Source organism: Ictidomys tridecemlineatus, chromosome 11, assembly GCF_052094955.1.
Source record: "Ictidomys tridecemlineatus isolate mIctTri1 chromosome 11, mIctTri1.hap1, whole genome shotgun sequence".
Taxonomy (NCBI): Eukaryota; Metazoa; Chordata; class Mammalia; order Rodentia; family Sciuridae; genus Ictidomys; species Ictidomys tridecemlineatus.
Window position 1 is genome coordinate 112,888,813 of NC_135487.1, and position 14,039 is coordinate 112,902,851.

Sequence of the window (14,039 nt, forward strand, 5' to 3'; positions counted from 1 at the left end):
GTCTTTGCTTGTATAGTTATATTGAATATTGAACATCATCAATTTCATTTTGATATTTTTTGTGCCGATTTATGCTTAAGTAATGTCTGTGTTCTTTTAGCTGTGAAATAATCACACCCTTTATCTATGCTCTTCTGTAGGAAAGCAGCCACTGAAATTCCATTCAACATTTAGCCACCTTAAAAATCTCTGTCTGTAACTGGACACACACAAGCTGCACAAAATGGTCATGAAGCAAGACCCACAGGAAACAGACACACACAGTAAGGAACTGCATATCTTGGAGCACATTTTCTTAAAAATGTGCTTTGGGTTTTGTTTTTAAATTGCTATCAGGAACTATGTATCTAATCTTGTTCTTATAGGTATAAAATGATCTCTGCTAATATACTGATCCTTGAAAGAATTACAAACTACCCAAATAATTTATTGTACTATAGCATAAATATAATAGTTTGTGTAGTTATAAGACTGATGACACTCTTATAGGTAACTGATTCACTGTTGACTAATTGTTGCCCTTACTAGCCACACAATGAAAATAGCATATTGATTTTGTGCCTAGAGTTGGAGGATAATTAATATGAGCTATATTATTCTATATTGTGTCTAAATGAACATCTTAATGTTAAAGATAATGATTTTGTGATTCCTTATAGTATACTTTGAACATAGTTTCAAGATCTAAAAATTGGAGAATTAGAATTTAATCAAAATGAAATTAAGTATGTGTAAACATTTAGCATTTAAAATAAATATAAAATCATTTCAATTTCTAGTTTCTTATCATTAAATGTAATTTTACTTTTTTCCTAATTTACATGGCTATGGTATGAAGCTAATACTCTAAAAACAGTGATCTTAAATTACTTTTTTCCTCTGCAGATTAGACATAAATTTTCAAACACCAGACTAGGTACATACTTTCCTCCTTCACCCTCTAGAGACATAGAGTGTTACCTGTTGCAGCAGTGTAGACCTTGTGACATAATTGAAGGCTTCTGAGTTCTTATGGTCCATCAGGCCATTGTGATGTAGCTGATTAATAACTTCCACAGGATGGTAGTAATCCAGAAATTCCAACTTCACCTTAACGGTCTTTTGCTCTCCATTGAATAATAACACAAATGATTGCAATTCACTTAAATAATGTGCCTTTATCCTTAATCTTAATTCTACCTATAGGCAAGCAAGCAAAGGCATCATTAACCAAAAGGTGGGAAATGTAATAATTGATGAAAGGATGAGATAATTACTTGGGAATGAAGTAACTATCAAGAAAGAAGGGAGAAATGGAAGCAGTTGTATTTTTGCAAAAAACTGCTTAGAGAGAAAACCTACTGGGTTAGAACTAAAAGCTTTTTCTGAACAAAAGCAACATTTTCCATGCAGTACTATTTTCTAAAACAGAAGATGCAGTTTTATTGTGGAATATTTTGTTTTCCATTAATTTGTTTTGTGCACATGCTTTATTTTAATACATTTAGTCCTTTTTCTAGACATTATTGGATTACATCAATTCAGATATGTAAATACTTTTCCATTTTCATATTCCCTAAATTAAGGCGCCTTTTTAAATTGGTAAATGTTTAATGTAGTTTTTCTTTTCTGAAAAACTTTTGTCGACTTGAAAGACAGTATTACAATAGATAGCACCTTAGAAATCAAAATAGATAGACCTTCCAATAAACTCATTCATTTAACAAATATTTGCTGATGTTTCTCTTCTGTGAGAGATAAGACTAGGCAGTAGGAAATCCAGTGCAAGGAGACAAGGTCCTAATCATTTTAAGAGTTCTTGAAAGTAAAATAAATATGTAAAACCAAAACCTTAGTCTATAATCTAGTAAATTATCACTGCAGAATAATGTGGATACTTTTAAAATGCTGTAGGGTGGGCTGGGGTTGTGGCTCAGCTGGGTTTGATTCTCAACACCATATAAAAATAAAATAAAGGTATTATGTCCAACTACAATTAAAACAAAATATTTGAAAGAGAAAATGCTATAGGGTATCCAAGGAGAGTGAGAATAATTCTGAATGTGGTTTTCAGAGGAGAAAAGCTCATCAAGTGGAATTATTCCTGGCAGGGGAAGAACCTATGCAAAGGCAGGGAGGTGTGACATGTCAGGGTGAACTGGAATGACTTGCTCTAGCAGAACACTAGTAAAGGGCAGGTTCTCTTAAACATGAATAACAAACAGAACATTTTAAAAAGAAAAATCGACTTTGAAAGATACATAAAAACCTTATTTCACAATAAATTCCAGAAAGTGTAAAAAAATCAAGTTGTTATATTGAATGACAGAAGTGAAGTAACTCAAATTCTGTTTCTTCCTGTTTATAATAATATAATGTCTGTGTTATATTTAATCTATTGTGATTTTAAATTTTATTTTATTGTGGTAAGAACACTTAACCTAAGATGTATCCCCAAACAAACATTCAGGTATAGAAGACAGTGTGGTTAAGAAGAACAAATTTGTCCAGCAGATGTCTAGAATGTGTTCATCTTGCATTATTCACACTGTATGCCCAGTGAGGAATACCTCATGTAATCTGTAGTTTTAATGCAGGGATAGGTAGTATCACAGGGTCTGTGGATATGAACTCTGCCTGAAGTGGTGCAGAGGACATCAAAACTTCATGAACACACTCTTGACTGTGTAATGAAGGTGGCTCAATTAAGACCCACATTCAATACAGTTTTTTTTCCCTTCTCAATTTAAGGATCACTAGTAAAAAGATGATAATCTGAAAATTGCAGGTATACTATTAAAATTCAACACTTACCAAAGCAATTGTTCAGAGCTTTGATAAAGAATTTTTTTGAGAGAGAGAGAGAGAGAGAGAGAGAGAGAGAGAGAGAGAGAGAGAGAGAGAGAGAATTTTTTAATATTCACTTTTTAGTTTTCAGTGGACACAACATCTTTATTTTATTTTTATGTGGAGCTGAGGATCAAACCCAGTGCCCCATGCATGCCAGGGAAGTGTGCTACTGCTTGAGCCACATCCCCAGCCCCAACAAAGAATTTTTGAGAGGCAATGTGGTTTTCACTGACCTAGGTTAGAATTGCCTGCATGCTGGTAGAGTATTTCCATTATTCAACCATTTGTACGCCACTTAATTATGAGATAATAATAACAAATCTGAGGTAAATATACTTTATGTCCTAGAAATTCTTTGTATTTACTTCTATTGGTCATGGTTTGCTTTACTGCAGGTTCTTTTATGTATTATTTCCCAGTTTTTTAATACATGAAAGGGATCAAAAACCCCGTGGGCCCACAGTTCAAATCTGACCTGTTATGAGTGTTTTTGTAAATAAACTTTTGTTAGAATAACCATGATCATTCATGTACATATTGCCTATGGCTACTTTTAAGCTTCAAAGCAAGAATGTAGTAATTAATACAGATTAAGTGACTGAAAAACCTAAAATTTAAGCTACCTTTTCCCTCAAAAAAAACAAAGTTTACAAATACCGTATCTGTTACATGTACAAAAATTTGTATATGTTAAAGTTTACTTCATATTGAATTAAATTATTGTACTGTGTTAAAGAGAAACAGGAAAGCAGATAAAATTAATCTAGCTTGGCTAGGATGTACGTGCTGCCTGAGAAAAGCATTACTAAGGCAGCAGTTGTTTTAATATGACTGAGAGGTCAACAGAGGAAATAGGTTTATATTTATTAATATTGGAACCAAAATAGCATTTGTACAAGAAAAGTGATTGATGCGTTAGCATCCATACAAGGTAGAGTTACAGGAAATAATTTTCCCCAGATGATTTATAACCTTGTTATACAGAGACAGATGTCTTTGTAGTAAAAATATTTCATATCGGGAAATGAGTTTTACAAATGCTATTTTTCTTCTTCAGCATAAGCTGCATGAACTGCTTCACAAGTTTGGTGGTACAAATACAGTTGAATATTGTACTTGTCCAATTAATGGCATGAGTTCTCTCCTTTTTGCCAAGAAGTCTAATACCAACTGTTTGGGACCCTCACAACTTCCAGAATTCTATTAGTTTGGAGGTTTTGTCATTCTAAAGAATACACAAACGTAAGTTGATGAGCTCAAAATATGCTGCACACAAGTTTCCATGTTCCAATGCTCCTGGCCCCTGGTGCTGCAAGTGGCTTTGGAATTTAGAGTCTCTGCAGGCTCTTGATGTTGACCTCTGAACTCTCGTCCTTTTCTTCCCAGCAGGCTCCTTGTCCTGTTTCTAAAATCATTTCTACACAGAAAGGGACTAGTGGTCAGGGAAGCTTCAGTCAGAACACTGAAGGTCAAGTATCTCTGTCCCCATTCACAGAAGCGTGATTTTTCGTCATACTGTTGCATAATTGGGAGGACCACACAGTTGACATCCTAAAATAATACAATTTCTAAGGTAAAACTGGGCCCAGCTAGAGAAAGATGTGGGCGACAACTTTTTGTTTCTAATATAATACGTACTAACAACTTTACAAGTCATACATTTAAGTGTGGAATTAGTAAGAATTATAAGTAGTGTATGCTTTTAACTGTTTAATATCTTCCAAAGTGTTTTTAAGTTAATTTCAGTAATTTGAAGGGAAATACTGACATTGAGCTAAATTACCAAAAGAAAGGAAACCATGTAAAGCTGAATAAGATGTCTTTAATAATTTAGTCACAAATACCTTGTGTAGTCATGATTTTAAATTGCTTCTTCTGTCTGTTATGCTTGATATTCTATTTAATCTCTCATTCTTATGCTATATAAACTGTAGTATTTTCATATCATAAATGAGCATAAAGAATATTTTGTCTCCATCTTATCATCATAATGTTAGATATCACTAGCTACTATTGGCTATTAGTCCCTTTCTCTTCCCCTTGACTTCTGTGTTTTGTTGAAATTATATTCTTTTGGACATTCCTTTTTTAATGTTTCTCAACATCCAGAATTGCTATGTATTTGGGAGCTTTGTTTGATCTATAGAACACAGAGATGTATTCTGGAAGTCCAGTAGGTAGAGAAAAGTTCCTGTATTAAGTGTCCCTGGCTTTTGTTGTTGCCTCATGTTCCAAGAGCTCTGATATCCAGTTTAGAATCCAGTTAGTCAAACAGAAAGACTCTAAAAGGGAAACTTTGTCCTAACATCAATATTCATATTTTCAAATTTAAGTTTGAAATTTCATACATGAAATTTTTAATATTTTAGTGTCTGAAGTTTATGGCATGCAGTTGGCAAACATTTTTTTGTGCATTTACTGTGACAAAGTGCTTGGAATTCAAATATACAAGATATAAGACCCTCAGGTGGTGTGTGGTATAGTTGCATAAAGTGACAAGCAGAAAAGGAATTTGTGCACTTCATATCTGTTGGATAGGAATTAGCAGAGTGCCATAGTACCAGTTATCAGAACATCCCATTGATAGACTCACTTTAGAAAGCTAGGTAGGAATCAGGCAATGACATGGTATGAGGCAGGAATTATAAGGCAATGGAAATGCCATATTAAGGAGTAAGGGACTGAGGGTGCACAGAAATACTCAAGCTTGACCATCTAGAGAACCCAAAGTGGTTTGCAACACTAGAATTAGCATTTTTGTTTTAAAGTGCAAAGAAGCAGGTCAAATTAGTGAAAAGGATCCAAGTCATGAAACACCAACCCCCCAAATAGAATTTTTCTAAAAACAAAGAGTGATATTGAATGATTTTAATGACAATAATGCAATCGGGTATACTTTCTGTGAAAATTGCATTGATAGAGTTATTAGAGTCCTTTATTGTATGTGTGTATATGTAGTTAAGTGAATTGAGGAGGAAATGAATAATAAGTATACTATTATAATAATTGTTGAAGATCTGAGCTCTGGAAAGACAAATATGACTATAAAGGAAGAATACTATTTCAGAATTGTGATTAGAAGAAGTTATTAATTTATGAGGGTTCTAAGCCTTTCATCTCTTCCTCACCATGAAAAAGGTTTTGAATTTGCCTTTACACAGTCCTCTCTGCTCACTGGGGCAATTTTACAGCTTCCACCTCCATATAAGCTGACTCAAAGCCAGGGAACTCTCCAAGCTGCCAAAGGAAAGGAGGATAGACTGCTCATGGTCAATGGGAGATGAACTGAAAAAGAATGGACAGAAGACAGAAGTTGTTGCCTAGAGTAATTTCTGGAGCCAAGCATTTTGTTATTTTAGTTCTCCCTTTTTTCACTGAAGGCTGGGGGGCTGTCAAATGAGTATATAAAGTCAATGAGAATGGACAAATCTGCTAATATATTTCATGGGAAATTCTGTTAATATATTTAGTCTATTAATGTATTTGAAGAAAGGAGAAAAGGGAGATAGAAAGCAGAAGGGAATGCAGAAAGTGAATCAATTTTATTAAGTGAAGGGAAAGATCAATTTCAGTATCTTATTAAAAATTCCTATTGTCAGAGTTAGTCTTAAATTTTTTTTAACAATGATCTGTCATTGATGTCATAAAATCAGTTTCTGAACTGAGAAATAAGTAGTCTTGCAGCACTTGTAGATTTCTTTACATTTTTTTTAAAGAGAGAGTGACAGAGGAGAGAGGGAGAGAGAGAGAGAGAGAGAGAGAGAGAGAGTTTTTAATATTTATTTTTTAGTTCTCGGCGGACACAACATCTTTGTTGGTATGTGGTGCTGAGGATCGAACCCGGGTCGCACGCATGGCAGGCGAGTGCGCTACCGCTTGAGCCACATCCCCAGCCCCGATTTCTTTACATTTTTGTCTTTATTAGAACATTTGAACATTTGATCCAACATTATGTTCTTAACCTCCATCCTCACTATTTGTGAAAGTTTGAAATACTGTAAGCAAATAGCAATTTGTGTCTTCCCACCTTTAAAGAAAAAAAAAAAAAACCTTCTTACAAATAAAACACTTGTAGAAGTCACTCAACAATTAGGCAATAGTATTTAACTTAGAGATATACACAATCAACTCCTTTTTAGTCTGACACTGACACTTGCCAAACACTACATTATTGGATAATATCAAGTCTGTCTTTTCATATTCAAAATCATTTTCTGGGGTTGAATTGAATAACAACCATTATTCATAATTCTATTAATTACTCTCTTTGACTAAAACAACCTCATTGCAGTTACTAATGGATCTCTTCAGTGCTTATTAACACACTACCTTAAATACAACTGTCATGTCTGTTAGCACAATGCACTTTTACCTTTCTAGTACTTGATGTGCCCATCAATAGTACCTTTAGCTAAGAAAGTAAGAGGTGCTTGAACTGCTGTCTGTTTAATCATCACAGTTTCCATAGAGCTCAATAATTTTTGTTCTTGTCCTTATCTTAATGAAACTGTCCTTTCCCAATGTTTTTTTAAGAGAAATATACCAAGTATTAAAGAAACAAAATGATGGGTGATAATTGAAAATCAGTAGTAAGATATGAGAATTATTTTTAATCTTAAATTATATTGACGAATATGATTACATTTTAACCAGTTAAGGAGTCATATTTTGTAAGTGTTCAACTATTGAGTTGAACTGTGTTACAGTACTGTGTTACAATGTACTTCTTCATTGTGATTTGGGACCTCTGAAAGAAGGCAAAGACAGCCACAAGTCATGTTCAGTGTCTAACTTTGTACTCCTGTGAATTGAGAGATTGCAAAACACATGCTCATTTATCAAAAGGTAAAAGCAAAACAAAATTACTTTTCTCAATTTGAGGTGATTTTTTTTTAAAGATAGAGAGAGACAGAGAGAGAATCTTTTTTAATATTTATTTATTTTTTTTAGTTTTTCGGCGAACACAACATCTTTGTTTGTATGTGGTGCTGAGGATCCAACCCGGGCCGCACACATGCCAGGTGAGCGCGCTACTGCTTGAGCCACATCCGCAGCCCTTGATGTGATTTTAAAGTAGTTTCTTTTGTACCAAATTCAGGACTACAGGAGACAAGTATAAATTTATCATCATGTATGTAATACTTAAAACTACTTCTTATAAAACTGAAATATGAAAGCAGATTTTCAAAATGTTGCAAATGGCTACCTTTCAGTGTCTTTTCCAGTGGCAGTGTTTATTCTAGAATCTTTTTTCTGGTCTTTTACTTCATGACATCTAGCAAACTTTACTGATAATCAGGGGTGAATAACTTATAAATATCTACAATCAGTTTGTAATCAAATCTGATGAAAACATTTATGCATGCTTATTACATTTCTCTATATATTTTCAAATGAACTATTTTAAGGATTGCTATTTAAAACTTTATTCTGTAGATGTTAAACTAGAAATGTTCTTTTTGTGATAAATACTCCAGTACAAATAGGAATATTCAAAATTAATCTGGTATTAGTAGTGGCATTTTAAATCCAGTCTTTATATTTGATTTTGTTTTGTCCTTGTCTTCAGTCTGATGCTAATTTGTATGTTAGTATGAACATTTTCAGGAAATAACTTTGTTCTTCAGAGTCACTTCTAAATACTTGGCATCTAAAATGTTATTAAATGAAAATTGATTGCTTTTCATAAAAAAGGACATTTTACAAGACTGTATAATCATATTAAAATAATGACTGGACTCACTAATGGGAATTAAATGTGATGCTGGGTGTTCTGACACGTGGCCTGGAAGCCAGTTCTGCATATAAAAATGTTTCTATCCCTAACTGTGTATTATTAATCTCAAAATAATTAGTTCTGTCAAATAATTAATTTTGTTTATAGGACTAAGTTCAGAATATACAACCTCACACACATATATTATAATTATTCAGAATAACAAGAAGATACAAGATAATAATCTTTGATTCTGGCTGTCAAACTTGCTCAGAATTTTTTTTAGTACTTTTGCGTTTCATGTTACTAACTTTGAATGTAGCATATAAATCATTATCACTAGTGCCATTCACATACAGTATATTTATTGTCATTGAAGGTTGCTTTATGTGTGGAAGTATAGGAAAAACTAGTGTTTGTACAAAACACTGCAGTGATATACTCTTTTCTGAAATTAAGAAAATACAGCCATGTTTTGTATATTTTATTTATGTTAATTTTTTTACTCATGTAATTACAATGTGGTTTAATCTTTTATTTATTTATTTTATTTATTTATATGCAGTGCTGAAAATCAAACCCAGGGCCCTACATGTGCTAGGCAAGCACTCTACCTCTGAGCTACAGTGTTTGTTTTTCTGTGTTTTAAATCTTCTCTGTATTTACTAGCATATTGAGATGTACAACTCCATAATTACTTTTGTAATGGTAGCACTGACAAATGCACCATGGTATTAGAATGACACCATTCTCTGGGTTTTCTGGTGTGTTTCTAAGTATGATCGGCCTCACTTTTCATTGTCCAGATGAAGTGTATAATTCAAATTGTTATTTTTTATAATACTAATAATTTAAATATTTTGTGAAATACTAGTTATTATATATTTGATATTCTATAAATATACTTAGTTATTTTAAGTGAAATAACTTTTTTTTTAGGAAAAGGAACTTAATGGTTAGTTTTCACAATTATCATTAGTATAAAAACCAATTTTCAAATTTAAGAAAAATACCTATGTTATATTGGGTCACAATGGACTTTGTATTTTATTGCATCTTATTTAGCAGATTTTATAAATTCCACATTTATGCAATTTTACTTTTAAATAGTCTAGTTGAATATTTCCTAGTTGAAATATCATTTTTGGATAAAATTTGTTTAGCGTAAACCAATCTGCTTTTTAAATTTTCAGGATAATGGATATTTTATTCTCTTCTCAAGGAAACAAAAAAACAGTATAAGTTTCTATATGTGAAATCTGTCACACAGCAGAGCTCAATGTAACCCTCAATTGTACATACTTATGCAATCTAAGTAGGGTTGTCACCTAGCTGGTATTTACCTAGAAAGTGCTACCTGTGTTTTGACAAAGTATCTAGAACATATTATAGAATTAGGTTTCTTTTTCACTCACCTGTTAAGTTAATGATGGGGGAGTTGCCCCATATCCTTTTCTTAAAGTAAGCAAATGCAACAAATTCTACAGTGATCAGGAGACTATCCCTGGAGCTCATTCATCCATCATTTATATATGATGATTATTTGAATGTACAGTTTTGCTTAGATTTTTCCTTATTGACTGCAGGTGCACATAATTGTATTAATAATCATTATCAGCTCCTTAAATGCAGGTATTATTGTCCCATGCAGGACCCTATTTAATCTGTTTAATCGTTGAAGTATCAACTACCAAAGTCTAATTATGCATTCTCTAAGTGTGCAGCTCTCCAAGGAAACAATGCATAGAAACTGTGGCTGGGTAAGATATACTATTAGGCTGTCAGTCTAGAATTCAGACCATGGCATATGGTTAGCATCTTGCAATCAGAAGGAAATGAAACTACGAAGTATATTAATTTGCCATCAAGGATGGATTGTCAAGTCTCATTAATTGCATAAGGTTTTTGTTTGCCCCTTGTTGCTCTGTGACATGGGAGATAAGCCTGAGTGACTTTATAGCTGCCAGAAGTTTATTTTTTCTCCAACAGCAGGGCAGATGTTTAGCACAGAGAAGGTCTCACCCTGCATCTGCCGAGGATAGCTCACAGCTGTGGTTCTGGACATTGTTGTAGGCAATTGCAAGCAGCTTATTTGAGTTTATGTTTTGCTCAATAATTATTAGATCCCAAGGACAGTATATTTCACAGTTAACTGAACTGTGCTGTTGATTTTCCTCTTTGGTAGGCCTTATATGCCTTTCTAATCTTTTCTGAAGGAGGAAAATTTGGGATATATATTTCACCAGTTGATACCTGGCAATAGATTAATGACTGACATTTCTAAGAGTCTGTGTTGATGAATTTAAATAAAAACTTGTTAACCTGATGCATTAAAATCAATGTACTCTTGTTGCTATCATTGTAAATGGAAATGATTCAGAGGAAAAATGGAGGAAAGTTGTGTTAGATAGATGAAAAGGTCCTTCAGTACTTCCCAAACACTATTTTTCAGAGATTATTATTCCCACAGGAATTCGAATACCATGTGATGTTCAAGTTAATACACCTTGAGAAGAAAATAAGACCCTCTAATTCATGAATAAGGTAACACCAATACAATGATCAAGTTAACTCAGTTGTTTTGTACTAAGATGAAACACAGATAGGAGTTACATTTAGTGCTGAGTTAAAAGTTACTGATCTTGGATTTTGCACTGTAGATGTATGATCAGTATCACCAGACTTTCAGCTTAGTTGCTTTCTGTGTAAACCAAGACCAGTATAATAAGTCCCATCTACTTCACAAGGTTCATATAAGAATCAAAGAGATAATAATAATGAAGCATTTTGTGAACTTCAAATTCCTATGTAAATATAAAATGTTATTTATATAAAAAAACTTAAAAGGAGCCACAGTATGAGATATATGCTTATAATTAACATTTATTGCATGATTACCATATGTCAAGTACTGTGAAAGCTATCTATAATTTGTTTTTTGACACAAAAAGAAATGTTCAAAGTTTGCTTTATTATTTGATCCAATTAAAAGGGCAATCCATTCTACTTGGAGGAAATCAAGAATGCTACACATTTTGCCTTAGATCATGATTCTCAGGCTACTACTTTCATTATACCATTCTGATTTAGGACTTAGGATTCTGTCTTCATTAAAGTATCACAAGAATTTTCAATGTGTTAAGGTCTTTAAATGCTACATTTCATTTGACCTGCACTGTGTTTAAAATGTAACAATAGGTGTCTGCCTTGGACCATTTCCTCTGCTATAACAAAATATCTGAGATCAGGTAATTAATTAATTAATTAATTAATTAATTGCTCAAGACAGTACAATGATCTTGACATATCATACATTTGATTCAAATAGGGTATGAATTCTCACTTTTCCACCTGTACAGATTGCAGGGTCACATTGGTTATACATCCATGTGTATACATACAGCAATCCTAGAGATCAGGTAATTTATAAAGAACAGAAATTTATTTCTCGAGTCTGGGAAGTCCAAGTCAAGGTACTGGCAGGTTTGATTTCTGGTAAGGACCTGGTTCTGCTTCCAAGACAGCAGCTTTGACAGGGAGGGCAGGCTGGAGAACCTGAAAGGCTGAGCTACTTCCTTCTAGGTCTTTTCTAAGGTCACTAATCCCATTCATGAGTGCTCTGCCTTTGTGATTTAATCACCTCTGAAAGCTTCCACTTCTTAATGCTGTCACATTGGGGCATAAGTTCCAACATAGACATTTTGGAGGGATGCATACTTTAAAACCAGAGTAGCACCAGTTTTGCCTCAGTCTGATAATAGGCATTGCATGACTTTAGTCCAGATTCGGAATAGGTTTTGTGTTATGTGTAGATTGTGGCCTGCAGGTGTGGACTACATTGAAGACATGGTTTTGCAGGTGGAGGTGTTATTATTGATGAGAAAGTCCTCTAGGGAGTTCTTGTAGTTCTAGTGATGGTTCCCTAGAAGTACCTGTTATATTTTACAGAACCTTGGGGACAATCTGACAGTACTATAAGTAATGCTTGCTGAATATGCAGTAGGTAAGAAACTATTAGCATTCTTTAAAAATCATTTTGGATTTTGGACTTTCATGCCCACAAAACCTACTTATATATTTCCAATACCTATGTTTTTCTGTATAAATCTTGGGGAAAATTGAGGTCATTGGTGTTTGTGTTTATGATCCTAAATGATATTCAGTTTTGTCTTACTGAATAAGCCACAGATATCAACTAAACAATAGCTGCATAGTGATAGCTATTATTTATAAATATACTTTAGTAAAAAACTGGCTTTTTCCTCATACAATAGAAACCACTCCCTGTCCATAGCTTTACTTTTCTCTTTGAATCTATCATGTATAGTAGTGCTACCATGGGTTTTTTAAAAATTTTAGTTGTATACGGACTCAATGCCTTTATTTGTTTTATGTAGTGCTAGGATCAAACCCAGTGCCTCACACTTGCAAGGCAAGTGCTGTACCACTGAGCCACAACTCCAGCCCTAAAGGAATGTTTTCATAGGCAGTCATAAAGTACTGAATTCCATTTGAAATAAGAATTGAATATCCCTTAATTTGTTATTGAGTTTATATTCCTTTTAACACTGTTCTTAAAAGATTATGAGAGATTTAAAAGCATACCATTATCAACTATGTAGTTCAACTTATTGACTGTGTATCTGTGCTTCTCAAAATTGTGCTTCTCTTTCTTCTGTAAATATGATAATCTCTGCCACATTGTATAATCCAGTATGTCAGTATTGTCCAAGCGCTAGGCCATAAAACCAAAGCGAGGTACCTGTAGGTCCTAACTGCTCATGAGCACAAAGTCAATCAATATCAACCAGTGCTGTGATACATGTCCATAAACTAAAACATTCTCCGGTAATGTTGATTTACAAAAATTTCTGTTGAGATTAATGTATTGGAATGACCTCAGACCAAATATTATTGGAGGTTGTGTGCCATATCTCCAAAGAACCCAGCTAACCCTTTTAGAAAGAAACAGATGTAAAACACTAAGAATCATTATCTAAATCTAGTTTCATAAAAGTCATCAGATTATCAGATAACTGCCTGAGAATGTGGAAATTGTCAATGGAGAAATGTAAATCATACTTGAATTGACTCAGTATTCTGGAAAGTGGGTAAATGTCATTTTTGTTGAAGAAAAATAATCTAGGGCATGAATTTCTAACTTGTGCATATATTCTAAATAATAACTAAGAGTTTTACTCACTTCCTATATGCTAAATACTGTACATAATGTTATACTACATCTCATTTAAACCTCTCAAAGTCATATCAGCAGTTCCTATTGCCATTTCTAAATTATATATAGAAAACAGAATCAGAAAGGTTACAAAGTGCCCAAAGTTACTCGGTAAGAAAAAGGCAGAGCTGGAATTGGAATCCTTGTTTGCATAACCTTGATTGACATCCCTTTTAAAAAATGAAAATAGATTTTTTCTTTCCAAGTTGGAAAATCTATGTTATACTATTTATGCTGATGTTAAAATGATTACAAAGT

The 14,039-nt window shown here is 33.4% G+C and overlaps 1 protein-coding gene across 1 annotated transcript in view; it reads left to right on the forward strand.

The window, feature by feature from the left end:
- The window catches only part of LOC144368307 (uncharacterized), an 82,241-nt gene that overhangs the window by 1,901 nt on the left and 66,301 nt on the right, over positions 1-14,039 (forward strand). The window contains exons 2-3 of the mRNA XM_078027119.1: positions 141-263; positions 7,780-7,850. The gene's annotated coding sequence lies outside the window, so the exon portion shown is untranslated. The remainder of the gene's footprint in view (positions 1-140; positions 264-7,779; positions 7,851-14,039) is intronic.